A 20,360-nucleotide genomic window follows, 5' to 3' on the forward strand; every position below is an offset into this window, starting at 1 on the left:
ACAGATTCAAGACACCCTGTGCCAGACGCAGCAAAGCAGCCCCAGAACATAACAGAGCCTCCTCCATGTTTCACAGTAGGGACAGTGTTCTTTTCTTGATATGCTTCATTTTTTCGTCTGTGAACATACAGCTGATGTGCCTTGGCAAAAACTTCGATTTTTGTCTCATCTGTCCACAGGACATTCTCCCAGAAGCTTTGTGGCTTGTCAACATGTAGTTTGGCATATTCCAGTCTTGCTTTTTTATGATTCGTTTTCAACAATGGTGTCCTCCTTGGTCGTCTCCCATGTAGTCCACTTTGGCTCAAACAACGACGGATGGTGCGATCTGACACTGATGTTCCTTGAGCATGAAGTTCACCTTGAATCTCTTTAGAAGTCTTTCTAGGCTCTTTTGTTACCATTCGGATTATCCGTCTCTTAGATTTGTCATCAATTTTCCTCCTGCGGCCACGTCCAGGGAGGTTGGCTACAGTCCCATGGATCTTAAACTTATGAATAATATGTGCAACTGTACTCACAGGAACATCTAGTTGCTTGGAGATGGTCTTATAGCCTTTACCTTTAACATGCTTGTCTATAATTTTCTTTCTGATCTCTTGAGACAGCTCTTTCCTTTGCTTCCTCTGGTCCATGTCGAGTGTGGTACACACCATATCACCAAACAACACAGTGATTACCTGGAGCCATATATATAGGCCCAATGGCTGATTACAAGGTTGTAGACACCTGTGATGCTAATTAGTGGACACACCTTGAATTAACATGTCCCTTTGGTCACATTATGTTCTGTGTTTTCTAGGGGTACCATCATTTTTGTCCATGCCTGTTTCATGAGTTTATTTTTTTACATAATTCTGTTGAAGCATGGTTGAAAAACAATGTCTGACTTTCATTGGTTAACATTTATAGAATTTTAATTTATTATTACTTTTGTCAGATTAAAGTTATTTCTGTGACCATTGTGACTTTTTCTTTCATTGACCAAAGGGTACCAACAATTTTGTCCACGTCTGTATCTACTAAGTAGAGCAGGGGTATATCACACCCAAAAATTGGTGAATTTCACCCGAAAATGTAACAGACAAATTTGTGAAATGACATAAAATAAAATACGTACAAATAAAATTAAAAAAATCTTGATTTATGAGGTGGAGGTCCATAAGGAGTAGGAGTTTGAGGAGGCGGTGAAAGTAGCGGTGTATGTGGTGTACGAGGTAGCCAACACTAGTTTGTGGTTTTAATGTAATAATTTTTTTTAAATGAGGGTACACTTCAAAAGAGTGGGAAATATCCAAAATACAACAATGAGCAATTGTGCTGTAGTACAACAATGGCTCGGTAAGGCCGGTATACATGTCAATTCTGCACAAGGTATGGACAAGTCTTGTGGGATCCATGCCTGGTTCGATTTAATAAACGTTAGCTTTTCCACATTTGCTGTGGACAGGCGCCTGCGCCTGTCTGTGATAACCCCCTCTACCGTGCTAAACACACGTTCAGACAATACACTGGCTGCAGGGCAGGCCAGCACCTCCAAGGCAGAAAGGGCAAGCACAGGCCATGTGCCCAATTTGGAGACCCAGAAGTTGAAGGGGGCAGACCCGTCATTCAGTACTGCTCCACCATGTTGCTGAAATGCTGCCTCTTGCTAAGACATTCCATATCAGCTGGTGGTGCTGGTTGTTGTGGCGTGCTGATAAAGCTTTTCCACATTTCAGCCATGCTAACCCTGCCTTCTGAGGTGCTGGTGGTGCCCCAGCTGCATTGGTGACCTCTTCCTCCTCCTTTGCCTTCGCCTTGTGCTTCCACTGTGCCCCCGCTGTCAGGTGGGAATACCACCAGCAGCGTGTCTACCAGCGTGCACTTGTACTCGCGCATCCTACGATTATGCTTCAGTGATGGAATTTAGGATGGTACGTTATCCATTGTAACGGGGATCCAGCAGCGTGGCCACCCAGTAATCAGCACAAGTTAGAATGTGGGCAATTCGGCGGTCATTGCAGAGACACTGCAGCATGTAATTGCTCATGTATGCCAGGCTGTTCAGAGGCAACAAGCTGTCCTCTGTGTGAGGTGTGTCATCTGTGTTCTCTGTATCCCCCCAGCCATGCTCCAGTGGAGTAAGCACCTTCAAAACCAAGAAAGGGCTCAGGCCCCTCCTGCTCCCTCTTCTGCTGCTACCTCCGCCTCTTTCTCTGGAGGAATGTTGGCACCTGCCGCCCAGCAAACAGAGGATGTGTAACCAACAACACCACCTCCGTCACCAAGCAACTCCACCATGTCACACGGAAGCATTCAGCTCTTCATCTCACAAACCTTTGATTGAAAGCGTTAATTCCCACCTAGCCACCCTCGATCCCTGGCCCTGAATGTCAGCATTTCTAAACTACTGGCCTTTGAAATTCTGTCATTTAGGCTGGTGGAGACGGACAGCTTCAAACAGCTCATGTCGCTTGCTGTCCCACAGAATGTCGTTCCCAGCCGCCACTACTTCTCCAGGAGAGCCGTGCCCTCCCTGCACAACCAAGTATCGTATAAAATCAAGTGTGCCCTGCGCAACGCCATTTGTGGCAAGGTCCACCGAACCACAGATACGTGGACCAGTAAGCACGGCCAGGGACGCTATCTCCCTAACTGCACACTGGGTAAATGTAGTGGCGGCTGGGCCCCAGGCGCAGAGCTGTTGGGCACACCTCCTTCCGCCGCCAAGGATCGCAGGACATCATTCTTTGCCTCCTGTTGCCTCCTCTTCCTACTCGGCTCCCTCCTCCTCTTCTACCACCTCCTCCTCCGGTCAGCGACAGACCTTCACCACCAACTTCAGCACAGCCAGGGGTAAACGTCAGCAGGCTGTTCTGAAACTGATGTGTTTGGGGGACAGGCTCCACAGAGCGCAGGAGTTGTGGCGGGATATAGAACAACAGACTGATGAGTGGTTGCTGCCAGTGAGCCTCAAGCCCAACCTGGTGGTGTGCGATAATGGGCGAAATCTCGTTGCAGCTCTGGGACTAGCCGGTTAGACGCACATCCCTTGCCTGGCGCATATGCTGAATATGGCGGTGCAGAAATTCATTCACAACTACACCGACATGTCAGAGCTGCTGCATAAAGTGCGGGCCGTCTGTGCAGGCTTCCGGCGTTCTCATCCTGCCGCCGCTCGGCTGTCTGCTCTACAGCATAACTTCGGCCTTCCAGCTCACCGTCTCATATGCGACGTGCCTACCAGGTGGAGCGCCACCTTGCACTGCGGAACAGCACCACTTCACCACCAATGACTGGGCCTCCATGCGAGACCTGTGTGCCCTGTTGTGCTGTTTTGAGTACTCCACCAACATAGCCAGTGGTGATGACGCCGTTATCAGCGTTACAATCCCACTTCTATGTCTCCTTGAGAAAACACTTAGGGCAATGATGGAAGAGGATGTGGCCCAGGATGAGGAGAAGGAAGATGGTTCATTTCTAACACTTTCAGGCCAGTCTTTTAGAAGTGGCTCAGAAAGAGTATTTTTGCAACAGCAGAGGCCAGGTACAAGTTTGGCCAGCCAGGGCCCACTACTGGACGATGAGGAGGAGGAGGATAAGGAGGAGAATGGGGATGAAGCATGTTCACAGCGGGGTGGCATCCAATGCAGCTCGGGCCCATCACTGGTGCGTGGCTGGAGGGATACGGAGGACGCAGATGATACGGCTCCCACAGAGGACAGCTTGTCCTTATCTCTGGGCAGCCTGGCACACATGAGCGACTACATGCTGCAGTGCCTGCGCAATGACTGCAGAGTTGCCCACATTTTAACGTGTGCTGACTACTGGGTAGCCACCCTGCTGGATGCCCGTTACAAAGACTATGTGCCATCCTTAATTCCCTCCCTGGAGCGGGATCGGAAGATGCACGACTACGGCGCACGCTGGTAGACACGATCCTGAGAGTATACCCACTGTGTCAGCGCCAGCACCTCAGAAGGCAGGGTTAGCATGGCTGACATGTGGAAAACCTTTGTCACCTCGCCGCAACAACCGACCCAACTGCTCATATGGAGCGTGTTAGCAGGAGGCAGCATTTGAACAACATGGTGGAACAGTACCTGTGCACACGACTACACGTAATGACTGATGGTTCTGCCCCATTCAACTTCTGGGTCTCCAAATTGTCCAAATGGCCAGAGCTTGCCCTGTATGCCTTGGAGGTGCTGGCCTGCCCTGCTGCCAGTGTACTCTCTGAACGTGTATTTAGCATGGCAGGAGGCGTCATTACAGACAGACGCAGCCACCTGTGGGCAAGCTCACATTCATTAAAATAAACCAGGCTTGGATCCCACAAGACTTGTCTGTACCTTGGGTAGAATAGACAATTATACCACTATCAAACATACATTCTAGTACACAAGTCAAGTGCAATGATTCTTTGTTTTTATTTTTTTAATTTATTTGTCCCAATATTTGGGGGGCTACCTACCCCAATAGAAAATAAAAATAAAACATTGTTGGCTACCTCCTCCTCCTCCATTGCTGCCTCCACCTACAACACCACATTCACCGCCTCTTCAACCTCCGACTCCATATCCACCTCCTTCTCTGAGTTGCAGGTTAATCATTTGTAATTTTTAGTTTTTTTATTTCATTTTAAGTTATTTCCTTATTCACATTTGTTTGCAGAGCAGTTGTCATGCTCTTAAGCACATTTTACTGCATTTTGCATCCCTCTAGCGTTTTCAAGGACTATTTTAGAGCCATTTTAATTTTAAAAAAGTGCCAATTGTATTGCCCTAAGTGGAAAAAAATCTTATTTTCAATTGTCGGGTGACATTTTACCATTTTGGGTGTATACAAACCCCTGCTGTGCCTGGGTGACAGGGGCCTAAATCTCTCAAAATCCTCTGTTGTATTGCTGGGTGACATGAACCCCCTTTTGCCGTGAATGAACCCCTGCTCTGCATTGCTGACTGGGGCCTAAATCTCTCAAAATCCTCTGCTGTATTGCTGGGTGACATGAACCCTCTTTTGCCGTGAATGAACCCCTGATCTGCATTGCTGACAGGGGCCTAAATCTCTCAAAATCCTCTGTTCTATTGCTGGGTGACATGATCCCCCTTTTGACGTGAATGAACCCCTGCTGTGCCTGGGTGACAGGGGCCTAAATCTCTCAAAATCCTCTGTTGTATTGCTGGGTGACATGAACCCCCATTTGCTGTGAATGAACCCCTGCTGTGCCTAGGTGACTGGGGCCTAAATCTCTCAAAATCCTCTGTTGTATTGCTGGGTGACATGAACCCCCTTTTGCCGTGACTGAACCCATGCAGTGCCTGGGTGACAGGGGCCTGAATCTCTCAAAATCCTCTGTTGTATTGCTGGGTGACATGAGCCCCCTTTTGCCGTGAATTAACCCCTGCTCAGCATTGCTGACAGGGGCCTAAATCTCTCAAAATCCTCTGTTCTATTGCTGGGTGACATAAACTCCCTTTTGCCGTGAATAAACCCCTGCTGTGCCTGGTGACAGGGGCCTAAATCTCTAAATATTCTCTGTTGTATTGCTGGGTGACATGAACCCCCTTTTGCCGTGAATAAACCCCTGCTGTGCCTGGGTGACAGGGGCCTAAATCTCTCAAAATCCTCTGTTGTATTGCTGGGTGACATGAACCCCCTTTTGCCGTGAATGAACCCCTGCTCTGCATTGCTGACAGGGGCCTAAATCTCTCAAAATCCTCTGTTGTATTGCTGGGTGACATGAACCCCCTTTTCCCGTGAATGAACCCCTGCTCTGCATTGCTGACAGGGGCCTAAATCTCTCAAAATCCTCTGTTCTATTGCTGGGTGACATGAACCCCCTTTTAGCGTGAATGAACCCCTGCTCTGCATTGCTGACAGGGGCCTAAATCTCTCAAAATCCTCTGTTCTTTCGCTGGGTGACATGATCCCCCTTTTGCCGTGAATGAACCCCTGCTGTGCCTGGTGACAGCGGCCTAAATCTCTAAAAATTCTCTGTTGTATTGCTGGGTGACATGAACCCCCTTTTGCCGTGAATAAACTACTGCTCTGCATTGCTGACAGGGGCCTAAATCTCTCAAAATCCTCTGTTCTATTGCTGGGTGACATGAACCCCCTTTTGCCGTGAATCAACCCCTGCTCTGCATTGCTGACAGGGAACTAAATTTGGTGAAAACATCTGTTACTGATCGGAAGATGCGCGACTACAAGCGCACGCTGATGATAGCATTCCCAACTGACAGGTGGGGCACAGTGGAATCACAAGGCGAAGACAGAGGAGGAGGAAGAGGTCGCCAATGCAGCTGGGTCACCACCAGCACCTGAGAAGTCAGGGTTAGCATGGCCAAAATGTGGAAAAGCTTTGTCAGCCTTGGAGGTGCTGACCTGCCCTGCAGCCAGTGTATAGTGTGAACGTGTGTTTAGTACGGTAGAGAGCATTATCACAGGTTGTAGCCAATGTGGGCAAGCTTACGTTTATTAAAATGAACCAGGCATGGGTCCCACAGGACTTGTCCGTACCTTGTGCAGAATAGACATTTATACCAGCCTCAACCATCCATTCTTGTACTCAAGTGCACTTATTCTTAGTTTTATTTTGTTATATGTACCAATATTTTGGGGGATACCCCAATTTAAAAATAAAAAATAACACAAATCAGTGTTGGCTACCTATTCCTCCTTCACCGCCGCTTCCACCTACACCGCCACGTCAACCTACACCGCCACATCCACCCATCCACCTCCTCAACCTCCTACTCCTAGATCCAGATTGTTATTTTTTTTTTTTTTTCAGCATTTTATGTTATTTTAAGTCACTTCCCTATCCACATTTGTTTACAGAACAGTTGTCATGCTCTTAAGCACATTTTGATGCCTTTTGCAGCCCTCTAGCCCTTTCCAGGACTATTTTAGAGTCATTTTAGTGCCCAAAAGTTCTGGTCCCCATTGACTTCAATGAGGTTCGGGGTCAAGTTCGGGTCAAATTCGTGTTTTTTTCAAGTTCGGCCGAACCTGTCGAACCCGAACATCCAGGTGTCCGCTTAACTCTAGTTACAATAAAGAAAATTGTAACGCATGGGCTAAGACCTAACCAGCATGGATCTGAGATATCGTCCCTTCGAGAGAATTGTGCATATCGGAGCAAAGCTTCCGCCTTACAGACATAAATTTGTGATGCAATGAGTATAATCACTCTCCAAATGGTGACATGGCTTCAAGAAGATTATATAGTTTACAGTTTATACTGCTAAGTTTAACCGCCTCCGTACCGCCTAATGCAGGATCGCGGTCCTGCCTGTCCCAGGCAGAGTCCCGCATATATGCGTCATCTCGCGAGACGCGAGATGACGCGCTTAGCCGGCCCGCGCATGCGCATCGCGGGCCGGCAAAAGTTAGAGGGGGGTCGCGTCATCAGCTTGCCAGCCAATGAGCGTGGCTGGCAAGCTGATAATTAAAAAAAAAATGAATCAGAAGCCAGTTAACACATTATATTTGTAAATATAATGTGTTAAATGGCTGCTGTGCTCCTCTGCTGGTCCTTTTCGTCGGTTGGTCTCAGCAGAGCAGCACAGTTCACAGTGAGTACACACCAACAGCACACTTAGCCCCAGATCACCCCCATCACCCCAATTAACCCCTTAATCACCCCTTGATCGCCCCTGTCAATCACCTAGTGATCAGTGTAAACTGTTACATTTTTTTTTCACTGGTATTGACTGTTAGGTTTTAGGATAGTTTAGGCCCCTTGGTTAGGTAGTTTAGCGATCGTTTAGCGCCGAGCCCACCGCACCGCAGTCACTGATTCGCTGATTAGCGTATCGCGCTAATCAGCATTTGTACTTTTATAGTATCTGTAAGTGATCAAAACTGATGACAGTCAGATCTATAAGTGAAAGGCCGATTCATTGGCCTGGATTTGTGGGAGGGGCTGGCCTGCCTACTTCAACGGCTTGCGCCCCTCCCACCTTGTACGTCGTTCAGCGTTCCTGGTTGAGCACGTACCTGGCATCGATCCTGCAGGCGACGGTAAGCAGCATTCGGATCCGGTCGGCCCCTTGGTGAGTGGGGACCCCGTGCGCCGGACAGTGCATGACCGGAGGGCAGCTCTTCTCCTCCCCCCCTCGTGGTGCCGGTGAGACCGCTGGCAGCTGGGGGCGGTGCACGTCAGGGAGCTCCCGCTCCGGTTATGTGTCTGGAGGCCGCGCTGACTCCCCTCGCAGTGGAGCGCGCAGCCGGCGGCGGGCCAGCCCCTTAGGCGAAGGGGGGCTCCCCCGCACTGTGCGTTCTGCTTGGGAGCAGGGCGGCCTCCCACGTGGCACGCTCGTTTGTCCGGCGGGGGGCGGAGTCAGGATGTTTCGGGTCTCCCCCCGCCCGGCTTGTGTCAGGGGGTTGCGCTGGGTCCCCACGTGGGGGAGCGCCCTGCCGGCGGAGGGTCAGCCCCTTAGGCTATGGGGGTCCCCCGCTCTGTGCGCTCTGCCTGGGTGCAGTGCTGCCCCCCTCGTGGCACGCTTATTTCCCGGCGGGGGGCGGGGCTTTGATATTTAGAGCCGCCCCCTGCCCGGCTCTATGTCAGGGGGTTGCGCCGTGTCCCCACGTGGTAGGGTGCTCAGCCGGCGGAGGGTCAGTCCCTCAGGCTATGGGGGACTCCCCCGCACTGGGCGCTCTGCCAGGGAACTGTGCGGCCCCCCACGTGGCAACATTTCACTGACTGGTGGGGGCGGGGCCTACCTTAGCCGGGCTACCCCCCTTACCAGTCCATGCCAGGGAGCAGCGCTGCTCCCCACGTGATAGAAGCGCCCGGCCGGCAGGTGGGTCGGCCCGTGGAGATCAAAGGGCCCCCCCGCACCGGGCGCTCTATCAGGGAGTCGCGCGTGCTCCCCACGTGGCTTACGAATGGCGTCCGTGTGGGGCGGAGGCCACCGAGCAGTGAGAATTCCCCCGCGCCGTCCCTTGATGCCTGGGAGTTTCGCGCTCCCCACGTGGTTATCGTTGGGGGGCGTGGGTGGCGCGGTGGTCCCGCCCCTCACCCGCTTTAAAGTCTGGCACGGGCCGCCGTGCCGCTTAGATAGGCAGGGATCCGTGATTACTCTAAGGTCGGACAGGGGGAACGGGTGTTAGCCGTCGGCTGGCCTCCTCCTACCGGCTGCTCTCTAGGTTCACTACCACGTCTTCATGTCTTACTTTTCGTTTGGTTGTTTGCTACGCGTGCACATCCAGAGTTGATGCTTATTGTTTTGCTTCTAGGTCATAGTCGGTCTTACTTACGTCCTGAGGTTGTGGCCTGTCGGTAAGGTAGTAGGGGTACAGGCGGGGGTAGGGGGTGAAGAGGCCGTACTGGCGGGGTCGTGTCTCATGCTCTGTCTCACGTTCAGGTTTCATTGTTTACTAACTCCCCGCGGTGGTCTTTCTGTAGTTTTCCAAGCTGGTAAGTATGTCATGTTCTCTCTGCATGGTACTTACGGGTGTCGGTTACGGTCCACTTCCTCACGATCCTTCTGGTGTTATTGTGCGGAGCTCACGGGGGCGGGTCACCTTTCTATACACGGCTGGGCTGGTCACTGGTGCTGGCGGTCGTCCAGGGTAGCTGGTCATTTACGTTACTGTTTCCACAGCTGTGATGTCGCACGCGTCGGACATTGTCGAGGCGTCCGTGGATGAGAATGTGGCAGGAATGTCTGAAGGGGGCAGTTTACCGTCTCTACGAGCTTGGACTATCCCTAGGCTCATGTCGGAACTGACAAAGAAGGGTATCCCCTTCCCGGCTGCCGCCAGGAAGGCGGAATTATATCGCTTATGGAAAGACTCTGTGGCCTCCAGTCAAGATGTACTCCCCATGTCTACAGTGCAAACATCGCTCGCGCAGCTACATGTCATGCTGAACGGCCTGACGGCAGCTGTAAATTCCATACAAGCGAGGTTGGAGTCAGTTGAGTCCCGTGACTCGGTCGTTCCTGCTCCCCCCCCTGACGTTCCGGTAGCCACTACCTCTGCTCTAGGGGAAACCCGTACTGCCCTGGCTGTTCCCAATGTGGCGCCCTCTCATTTTGTCCCGACCAACGTCAGGAAAGACATCCTAGAGGGTAGGGATGTTAACCTTGCATCTTTACTGATAGCTTCCAGGGATCTGTCCGATAACAAGGTTATAGCTTGCGGGGAAGTCTCGGTGGTACTGAGAGGCCGCGACCACAGGCTTAACCGCAAGTTAACCATTCCCGAATTTGTCATGGCTTTTAGCCTTTTCAGAGATGTGATATGTTCGGCTAGGCCGGATAGGAGGGAGGAGCTTGATCTGTACCTTTTTCGTGTGACGGAGTTGGGTCATAAGTATGGAGGGGTTTCGTTTTATGACTACCATTGTTCTTTTTCGGCCAAGGCAGCAGCGGCTTTTACTCAGTTTGGTTATGTTACAGATTGGTCCAACTTGGATACTGAATTATTTTGCCGGCATTTCGCAGGTCTTAAAGCTCCCTCCTGTTCGGCCTGTCAGTCCATCTTCCACTCTACCGAGTGGTGCCACAAATCAGCCAGCAGTGCTCAGTCTTTCCCTTCCGGCTCGTCGGCTGGGCCTCTCGATGTGTTCAGACCTCCCAGCTCAGTCGACAAGTTAGGCCGGCCCATCGTGCAGTTGGGTAGGTCACAGATTTGTAATAATTTTAATTTCGGGTCTTGTAATTTTGGTCAATGCCGTCTTCTACATATCTGTACCAATTGCTTTAGGGCCCACCCCAGAGCCGCATGCTCATTAAAATCAGTTAAAGCCTACATGAGTGTGGTCAATACCGATTGTTTACTAGAGCTTTTGCAGGGACACCATAATCCAGGGTTCGTGCAGTTTCTAGTTGCTGGATTCTGCAAGGGCTTTCATACGGGGTTGATCACGACACCCGAATACACGTATAAGTGCAGGAATCTCCAGTCTGCCGACAGGAACCCCGAGTCTGTTGACAATCTAATCGAGTCCGAGCTGGGTAAGGGTTTCTTGATTGGTCCTTTCAAGGTGCCCCCCTTTCAGCGATGGAGAGTCAGTCCTGTGGGGGTAGTCACGGGCAAATTCAGTAAGAAGGAGAGGCTCATCATTGACCTCTCAGCCCCACATGGTTCCCATGTCCCTAGTCTTAACTCCCTTATCCCTGCTGAGGAAGTGGGCATGAGGTATTCTTCCATCGATCAGGCCATCGCCATTATTTTACAGTTAGGGCCCGGAGCGATGTTGTCCAAGGCTGATATTTCGGACGCCTTTAAGTTACTCCCCATTATGCCAGCGCTCTGGCAGTGGCACGGCATTAAGTGGAAAGATCAATATTATTTCTCCACCAAGCTCACATTTGGTTCTAAGAGCAGCCCCTGGCTCTTTGATCAGCTGGCTCAGGCCCTTCATTGGATATTAGAACAAAAAGTCTGCTGCGAGTTTGTCATCCATTATCTTGATGACTTCCTGCTGATTGAGAGGCCAGGGGCAGCTCCCCTAGGCTTGGGGAAGTTACTGAGGTGTTTCTCTCAGCTAGGTGTACCAGTCTCCCCCAAGAAAGTCGAAGGCCCGTCCACAGTCATCACCTTCCTGGGCATTGAGCTTGACTCGCAGGGCATGTTAGCCAGGTTGCCGTCAGACAAGTTGGCCAGGGTTAGGGAAGTCATCCACAGGTTTTCAGTCACAACGGTGGTCACCAAGGCGGACTTACAGTCGCTACTGGGCATGTTGAACTTCGCCATGCGCATTATCCCGCAGGGCAGGTCTTTCATCTCCCGGTTGCTGGTGCTTCTCGCCACGGCCCCGGAACAGGACAGCCCAGTGCGTCTGGACAGTCAGGCCTTGGCAGACCTTCACATGTGGGACCACTTTCTTTGCCAATGGAATGGGGTGTCTTTGTTTATCCCTGAGTTGTCCAGCCAATCCCCTGTAGTGTTTTCTGATGCGGCTGCTAGTTCAGGGTTTTCCGCTATTTTTGGCACCCACTGGGTCGCAGACGAATGGCCGGCTGAGGTCAGACAGATCCCAGGTTTCCTACAAACCTCAGCACTGTTCGAACTGTACCCCATCGTGGTAGCCGCCCATGTGTGGGGCAGTAACTGGGTCAATCGCTCGGTCTTGTTTGTTACTGATAACGCTGCAGTGGCTGACATTTTGAATAGTGGGTTGTCTAAATCCTTGCATGTCATGTGTCTCTTGAGACGTTTAGTTCAACTCTCCCTTCATTATCATTTCCGTGTCTGTAGCACGCATGTACCAGGCCCACAAAACGTGGCTGCTGACGCCTTATCTAGGGCTAATTTCTCCCTTTTCTTTCAGGTCATGCCAGAGGCAGATGTCGTGGGTGCTACCGTCCCTCCCCACGAGTCATTAGTACTAATGTGACCAGACACCTAGAGACGGCCCACGCCTTAATAGCCAAGTCCCTGTCACAAAACACGACCAGGGCGTATAACACCGGGTGGAGGGTGTTTTGTAGGTTTCAGCAGGAGTGTCCTCAGGGGGAGTCCAGTTTCGTGGAGTATATTCTTGCTTTCATTGGCCACTGCCACGCAGAGCTTAGGCTATCCCATACCACAGTGAAGACATACTTGTCGGGGGTGCAGCATTTCCTTTCGGTCAGTCATCCTGAACGGGCATCGGTTTTTTCCATACATGCCGTCAAAGCTGCATTGAGGGGTCTGGGCAGATGTGGATCTGGAGGCCAAGTGCGCAGACAAGCTGTCACCGGGCTCCTTTTCCGCAACTTGTCCGACGTCCTGGATAGGAGCCCTTTCGGGGCCTTGCCTAGCCTGGTACTTAAGTCCGCTATTTATTTAGCCTTCTATGGTTTCTTAAGACCGGGGGAGTTCACTTGTTCTCCTGGTAGTGACAGGTTTCTCACGGTCAGCCAGTTGGTTCAGTGCACCGAGGGTTACGTGCTACTACTCAGGACGTCCAAAACCTCGCAGACGGGTCCCCCAGTCCCGGTGTCTTTTTTCCCCACGGCTCATCAGTGGTGCCCCGTCGCAGTCCTCCGTCAGTTGCAGTCAATGTTATCTGGGCACAGGCCGGATAGTCCTTTACTGCCGTTCGGAGTGATGCCACTCACTACTCATCAGTTCGTGTCCCATGTACGCTCCTTAGTGGCCAGTCTGGGTGGTGATCCAGCCGCAATCTCAGGACACTCATTTCGTATAGGTGCCGCGTCCGCGGCCTCTAAGAATCAGGTGCCAGCGCATGTTATCCAGAAGTTAGGGCGTTGGCGCTCCGCGTGTTTTAGCCGATATGTACCTCATCCCAAATCTGAGATGTCTATGGCTTTTCAAAGTTTGGTTTTGTGAGTTATGTTGTAATAAATTATTCCTGCTAACCAGTGTGTCTTTTGCCCTCTTTCAGGCGTCCCTACTACGGCGCGGTTGCGGCACAACTCTAACCGCTGAGGGACAGGGTAGTTAGGTAGGGCAGGGACGCTCCCCTTGTTGCCACGACCACAAGTGAAAGGCCGATTCATTGGCCTGGATTTGTGGGAGGGGCTGGCCTGCCTACTTCAACGGCTTGCGCCCCTCCCACCTTGTACGTCGTTCAGCGTTCCCCACCCACCCACCCTTACTGTTTACTACTCTCAGAAGGGATGCCCTCTTTCAGGCGTCCCTACTACGGCGCGGTTGCGGCACAACTCTAACCGCTGAGGGACAGGGTAGTTAGGTAGGGCAGGGACGCTCCCCTTGTTGCCACGACCACAATAGTATTAGTGTCACCTTTGCTCGCCCTCCTCCCAAAACGCAGTGTTTGCCCGATCAGGCCTGATCGGTCGCCCACACGTTTGTTCACCCACGTCCGCCCTGCCGCAGTGACAAAAAATTATTATTTTTTTGATCACTGCACAATCACTTTCCAAGCGCTGCGGCGATAAAAAAATCTGTTTTGAATTTTTTTATCAATCGCAACGGCCTCCGGTACTTCGCTAGCCTTCTATTTGTAAGACAGGCTTGCTTTTTTTCTTGGGTAGTCTCAGGGAATACCCCTAAATTTTGTAGTCCAAATGTCAAACAGGGGGTATTCTTCTGAAGAGGCCTACAGGATTCTGACCCAGTCGGATGAGGAATGGGAACCCTCATCTGACGAATCTAGCGGGTCAGAATATGAACCTGTAGAAAGCAGTGGCAGTCTGACCCAAAGTTCGGATGAGGAGGTTGAGGTCCCTGATAGCACCAGGCGTACCCGGCCCCGTGTCGCTAGACCACAGGTTGCGCAGGATCCGCTTAAAGGGCAGCAGAGTGGGCGTCGGAGTACGTGGTGAGGCATACACCAGCAGCGCAGCCCTCCCTGGACCTAGTACCAGCACTGTCGTACAACATGGTGAAGTGGTGAGCACCAGAAGGGCAGTTGAAGCTGGTACGGTGGCACGTGCAATAGTTACCCCATCGCAGCCACCGCACAGACAGGCCCGTAGACCCCCTAGAGTCCCTGAGGTGCTGGCAAATCCTGATTGGCAGTCCCCAACTTCAGCCGCACCATTAGTTCCCCCTTTCACCGCCCAGTCTGGAGTTCGGGTTGAGACAGCTCAGATCGGTTCGGCCCTGGGATTTTTTGAGCTGTTCTTGACTGCGGAGCTCTTGGACATAGTCGTGGCAGAAACAAACCGGTATGCCACACAATTTATAGCCGCCAACCCGGGAAGCTATTATGCCCAGCCTTTCCGGTGGAAACCAGTCCAAGTTTCTGAATACATTTTTTTTATGGGCCTTCTCCTCAACATGGGTCTAACCAAAAAGCATGAATTGCGGTCATATTGGTCCACGAACCCAATTCATCACATGCCCATGTTCTCTGCTGCCATGTCCAGGGCACCATTTGAGGCCATCCTGCGTTTCCTGCACTTTAGTGACATAAACACCTCTCGTCCCACAGGCCACCCAGCTTTTGACCGGCTCCACAAAATTCGGCCCCTCATAGACCACTTCAACCAGAAATTTGCAGATTTGTATACCCCTGGGCAAAACATCTGCGTAGACGAGTCCTTTATACATTTTACCAAGTGCCTTGGCTTCAAACAATACATCCCAAGCAAGCGCGCCTGGTATGGGGTCAAATTGTATAAGCTCTGTGAAAGGGCCACAGGCTATACACACAAATTTCGGATCTATGAGGGTAAAGATCAGACCCTGGAGCCGGTCGGTTGCCCTGACTACCTGTGGAGCAGTGGGAAGACAGTCTGGGACTTGGTGTCACCCTTATTTGGCAAGGGGTACCATCTTTATGTGGACAATTTCTACACAAGTGTGGCCCTCTTCAGGCATTTGTTCCTAGAACAGATTGGCTGCTGTGGCACCGCGCAAACTAGTCGCGCGGGCTTCCCCCAATGGCTCGTTACCACCCGTCTTGCAAGGGGGGAGAGGGCTGCCTTGTGTAATGAAGAAATGCTCGCGGTGAAATGGAGAGACAAGCGTGACGTTTACATGCTCTCCTCCATTCACGCAGACCCGACAATCCAAATTGAGCGAGCAACCAGTGTCATTGAAAACCACCTCTGTGTCCACGACTATGATTTGCTCATGGGAGGGGTGGACTTCAATGACCAGATGTTGGCTCCGTATTTAGTTTCCCGACGAACCAGTCACTGGTATAAGAAGGTGTCTGTATATTTAATTCAATTGGCACTGTATAATAGTTTTGTTCTCTACAGTAAGGCTGGGAGAACAGGATCCTTCCTCAAATTTCAGGAAGAGATCATCGAGAACCTCCTGTATCCAGGAGGTACCGTGGTCCCACCCACCAGTGGAGTTAGCTGTCTACACGAGTGACATTTCCCCAGTGTCGTTGCCGGTACCTCAACCCAACCGTCACCCCGAAAAAGATGTTGTGTCTGTAGCAGGAGTGGAATAAGGCGTGACACCCGCTATTTCTGTCCTGACTGCCCTGACCACCCTGCTCTATGCTTTGGAGAGTGTTTCCCGAAGTACCACACACAGGTACACTTAGCATAGGGATCACATCTCACAGGACAGGCACACAGGGCTATTAGGGCCCATTCACACACAGCTGCTGCAAACCTCTCCTTTCACCTGGGACAAAGTGCATAATGTACTTCGCCACATCTTTGGGTGATTTGCGCTTTGGACATTGTCCCATGGGGAAGGAGAGGTTTGTCCTGTAAAGGTAAAAAAATAAATTAAAAAAAATCACCAGTAAGCAAAAAAAAGTTAACGTTCAGTTCAAAAAGTTTAAGTTTATATGTTCTGTTCAAAAGTTATTATAAAGTTAATAAATTTATTGTGTTGCGGCCTGGTTTTTTCTTTTCTTTTTTTTTTTTTTTACCTTCCAGGTGGACCAACCGATCGACTAGCTGCAGCACTGATGTGCATTCTGACAGAAGCATTGCGCTGCTGTCAGATTACACAAAAGTCGGTGTATGCGACGCTGCAAGACGAGATTTCTGCTCTGCAGTAAAAGATACGTTTGCCGAGGCATATGAGCTGAGGAGGCGGCGGTGTTCATATGCTTTGGCAAACACTTTGTATATATATAAACAAAAAATAAAAAAATCCCGGCAATGATTTATTCATCCACATCGATTGATGTGAATGGAGAAATCGGGTTTGCCAGGGCATACGAGCTAAGTGGGTATGGATGTTGGGCGGAGCTCCTACGCCTTTCCCCTCCTTTTTTTTTTTTTTTTTGGGCAGAGATTTTTTCATTCACATTGATCGATGAGAATGAAGAAATCTGTGCCATTAATTTTATCTTTCAGCCCAGAGGCTGAACGGAAAAAAAAAATCTCATTACCCGTATACTCAATATAAGGAGAATAGCAGAAACTCCTAATGCTGGCCATACATGTAATGATTGCGGAGACCCTCAAATGCCAGGGCAGTACAAACACCCCACAAATGACACCATTTTGGAAAGAAGACACCCCAGGGTATTCGCTGAGGGGCATATTGAGTCCATGAAAGATTGAATTTTTTGTCTCAAGTTAGCGGAAAGGGAGACTTTGTGAGAAAAATCAATTTCCGCTAACTTGTGCCCCCAATTTTTTTTTTCTATGAACTCGGCATGCCCCTCATTGAATACCTTGGGGTGTCTTCTTTCCAAAATGGGGTCACATGTGGAGTATTTATACTGCCCTGGCTTTTTAGGGGCCCTAAAGCGTGAGAAGTCTGGGATCCAAATGTCTAAAAATCCCCTCCTAAAGGGAATTTGGGCACCTTTTGCGCATCTAGGCTGCAAAAAAAGTGTCCCACATGTGGTATCGCCGTACTCAGGAGAAGTTGGTGAAATGTGTTTTGGGGTGTCATTTTACATATACCCATGATGGGTTAGGGTTAGGGTAAATATCTTGGTCAAATGCCAACTTTGCATAAAAAAATGGGAATAGTTGTCTTTTGCCGAGATATTTCTCTCACCCAGCATGTGTATATGTAAAATGACACCCCAAAACACATTCCCCAACTTCTCCTGAGTACGGCGATACCACATGTGTGACACTTTTTTGCAGCCTAGGTGGGCAAAGGGGCCCACATTCCAAAGAGCACCTTTCGGATTTCACAGGCCATTTTTTACAGATTTTGATTTCAAACTACTTTGCATGCATTTGGGCCCCTAAAATGCCAGTACAGTATAACTACCCCACAAGTGACCCCATTTTGGAAAGAAGACACCCCAAGGTATTTCATGATGGGCATAGTGAGTTCATGGAAGTTTTTATTTTTTGTCACAAGTTAGTGGAATATGAGACTTTGTAAGGAAAAAAAAAATCATCATTTTCCGCTAACTTGTGACAAAAAATAAAAAGTTCTATGAACTCACTATGCGAACTCATCATCAAATACCTTAGGGTGTCTACTTTCCGAAACGGGGTCATTTGTGGGGATTTTCTACTGTCTGGGCATTGTAGAACCTCAGGAAACGTGACAGGTGCTCAGAAAGTCAGAGCTGCTTTTAAAAGCGGAAATTCACATTTTTGTACCATAGTTTGTAAACGCTATAACTTTTAACCAAACTTTTTTTTTTTACCCAAACATTTTTTTTTTTTATCAAAGACATGTAGAACAATAAATTTAGCGACAAAATTAATATATGGATGTCGTTTTTTGTAAAAAAATTTACAACTGAAAGTGAAAAATGTCATTTGTTTGCAAAGAATCTGTTTAATTTTGATTAATAACAAAAAAGTAAAAATGTCAACAGCAATGTAATACCACCAAATGAAAGCTCTATTAGTGAGAACAAAAGGAGGTAACATTCATTTGGGTGGTAATTTGCATTACCGAGCAATAAACGGTGAAAGTAGTGTAGTGCAGAAGTGTAAAAAGTGGTCTGGTCATTAAGGGTGTTTAAGCTAGGGGGGCTGAGGTGCTTAAAGCTGTGTTTATATAAAATTAACATGTGCAAATTATTATTACATATTTGTCAATAAGTAACATATAAATATAAATCTTTATATCGATATATACATGTGGCAATGAGGCTCCATTTACAAAACTGGATTACCACATGGATGAGTAAAACGCCAGTCACACCCAACTGTGTAGAGAGGTCAACACGGAAGTCAGGAATCCTTTCCAGGACAACAGACAACACATGTTTGAACCTAAGTCCATATGTAAAATAAAACAAAAATAATAAACTGTTATCAGGTTCATCAATCAGTCCTGTACAATGTTAAATGCACAAGATCTTTTGACAAGGGAATGCCACATGTGGTCCCCACCTTGCTACAGTGTGAACCACAACTGGGCCTCCGCAAACCCAACTTCAGCAAAATAATAAATTATTAAAATAAAATAAATTAATACATTTATATTTTGTGAATGAAGCAAAACACTGCACGGTTAAATAAAAAAAATTATATATATTTGTATAAATATAAGTTTAAAATTATTGACAATACATAATGAACATAGCATATCTGCCAATATGAAACATGCCCACCAGTTTAAGAGAATTCAAATACTCTATACTTGACAAAGTCCTATTGAGAAAAAGTGGTCCATGCTGGTTGTCTCCACACGATCAGGACAGACAGCATCAAATGGTGTTTGTTAACACTGACTGTACTAGAATGCCATATCCTAACTTGGCACAATAACGGCAAACAGTTGCAGTGCCTGTTCAAAAAAAAAAGTAAACCTAAAAAAATGTACAAAATGTCCTAAGGTGTTAAGGTCTGGACTCTGTTGTGGTAAAATCCATGTGTGAAAATGATGTCTCATGCTCGCTGAAACAATCCTTCACAAGGGGAGCACAATCAATCCTGTCATTGCCATCTTGGAGTATGCCCGTGTCATCAGGGTAGAAAAAAATCCATTGATGCAATAACCTGTTAATTCAGTAAGTTCAGGAAGTCTGATGACCTCATTGGAGTACATACAGTTGCTGAACCTAGACCTGACAAACTGCAGCAACCACAGATCATAGTACTGCCCCCACAGGCTTGTACAGTAGGCACTAGGCATGATGGGTGCATCACTTCATCTGCCTCTCTTCTTACCTTGATGCACCCATCACTCTGGAAAGGGGTAAATCTGGACTTATCAGACCACATAACCTTCTTTCATGCCTCCACAGTTCTCCCTAGCAAATTGAAGCCTTTTTCATTGTTTGCCCCATTGATTATTGGTTTTCTTATGGCTACACAGCTGATCAGTCCAAATCCCTTGAGTTCCATTCGCATTGTGCATGTGGAAATGCTCTTACTTTCACTATGACACATCGGCTTTAGTTCAACTGCTCTTTGTATCAAATTTCATTTCACCAAAGTTGAAGTGATTGCCAAGCAGGATCATTCTGAATATTTTCCTGCTACATTTATTAATCTAATTTGATGGCTCCCCATTACACTATTCTTCCAGTTTTTAATAATGCGTCGGACAGTTCTTAACCCAATTTTAGTAGTTTCTTTTATTTCATTAGATATTTTCTCTGCTTGATGCATGACAATGATTTGACCCTTCTTTAACAGACTAACATATTTTCCACGCACACAAGATGTGTCTTTCTACATGGTTGTTTAAGAAATAAGATGCAGCTCATTGCACCAGTCGGGGATAAATTACTTGTTGCCAGCTGAAAGATAATTGCCCATGCAGTAATCATCCAATCGGAGGCTCATACCTATTTGATAAGTTACATCTAGGTGCCTTTTTTTTGTTGGGAAAGGCAGTGTAGTAACAATACAGTTTAAGGCTTACACATCTATGGGCCCAACCAAGCAGTATCATGTCAGACAGCAGCATGTAAATGCTAACTCTGTAGTATTAAGGACTCAAAATTTCTAGACTCAACTACACACCATCATTACAGAGCCAAGTAGGTTAATGTTAACGCTGTAATATAAGGTCTAAACATAGATAGGACTAATTATGCTGATTAAGGACAGACAACAGCAGCAGCTAATAGTAAAGGTAATTGTGTACTTTAAGGC

The sequence above is a fragment of the Bufo gargarizans genome, chromosome 4 (genome assembly GCF_014858855.1).
Source record: "Bufo gargarizans isolate SCDJY-AF-19 chromosome 4, ASM1485885v1, whole genome shotgun sequence".
In the NCBI taxonomy this organism is placed as follows: Eukaryota; Metazoa; Chordata; class Amphibia; order Anura; family Bufonidae; genus Bufo; species Bufo gargarizans.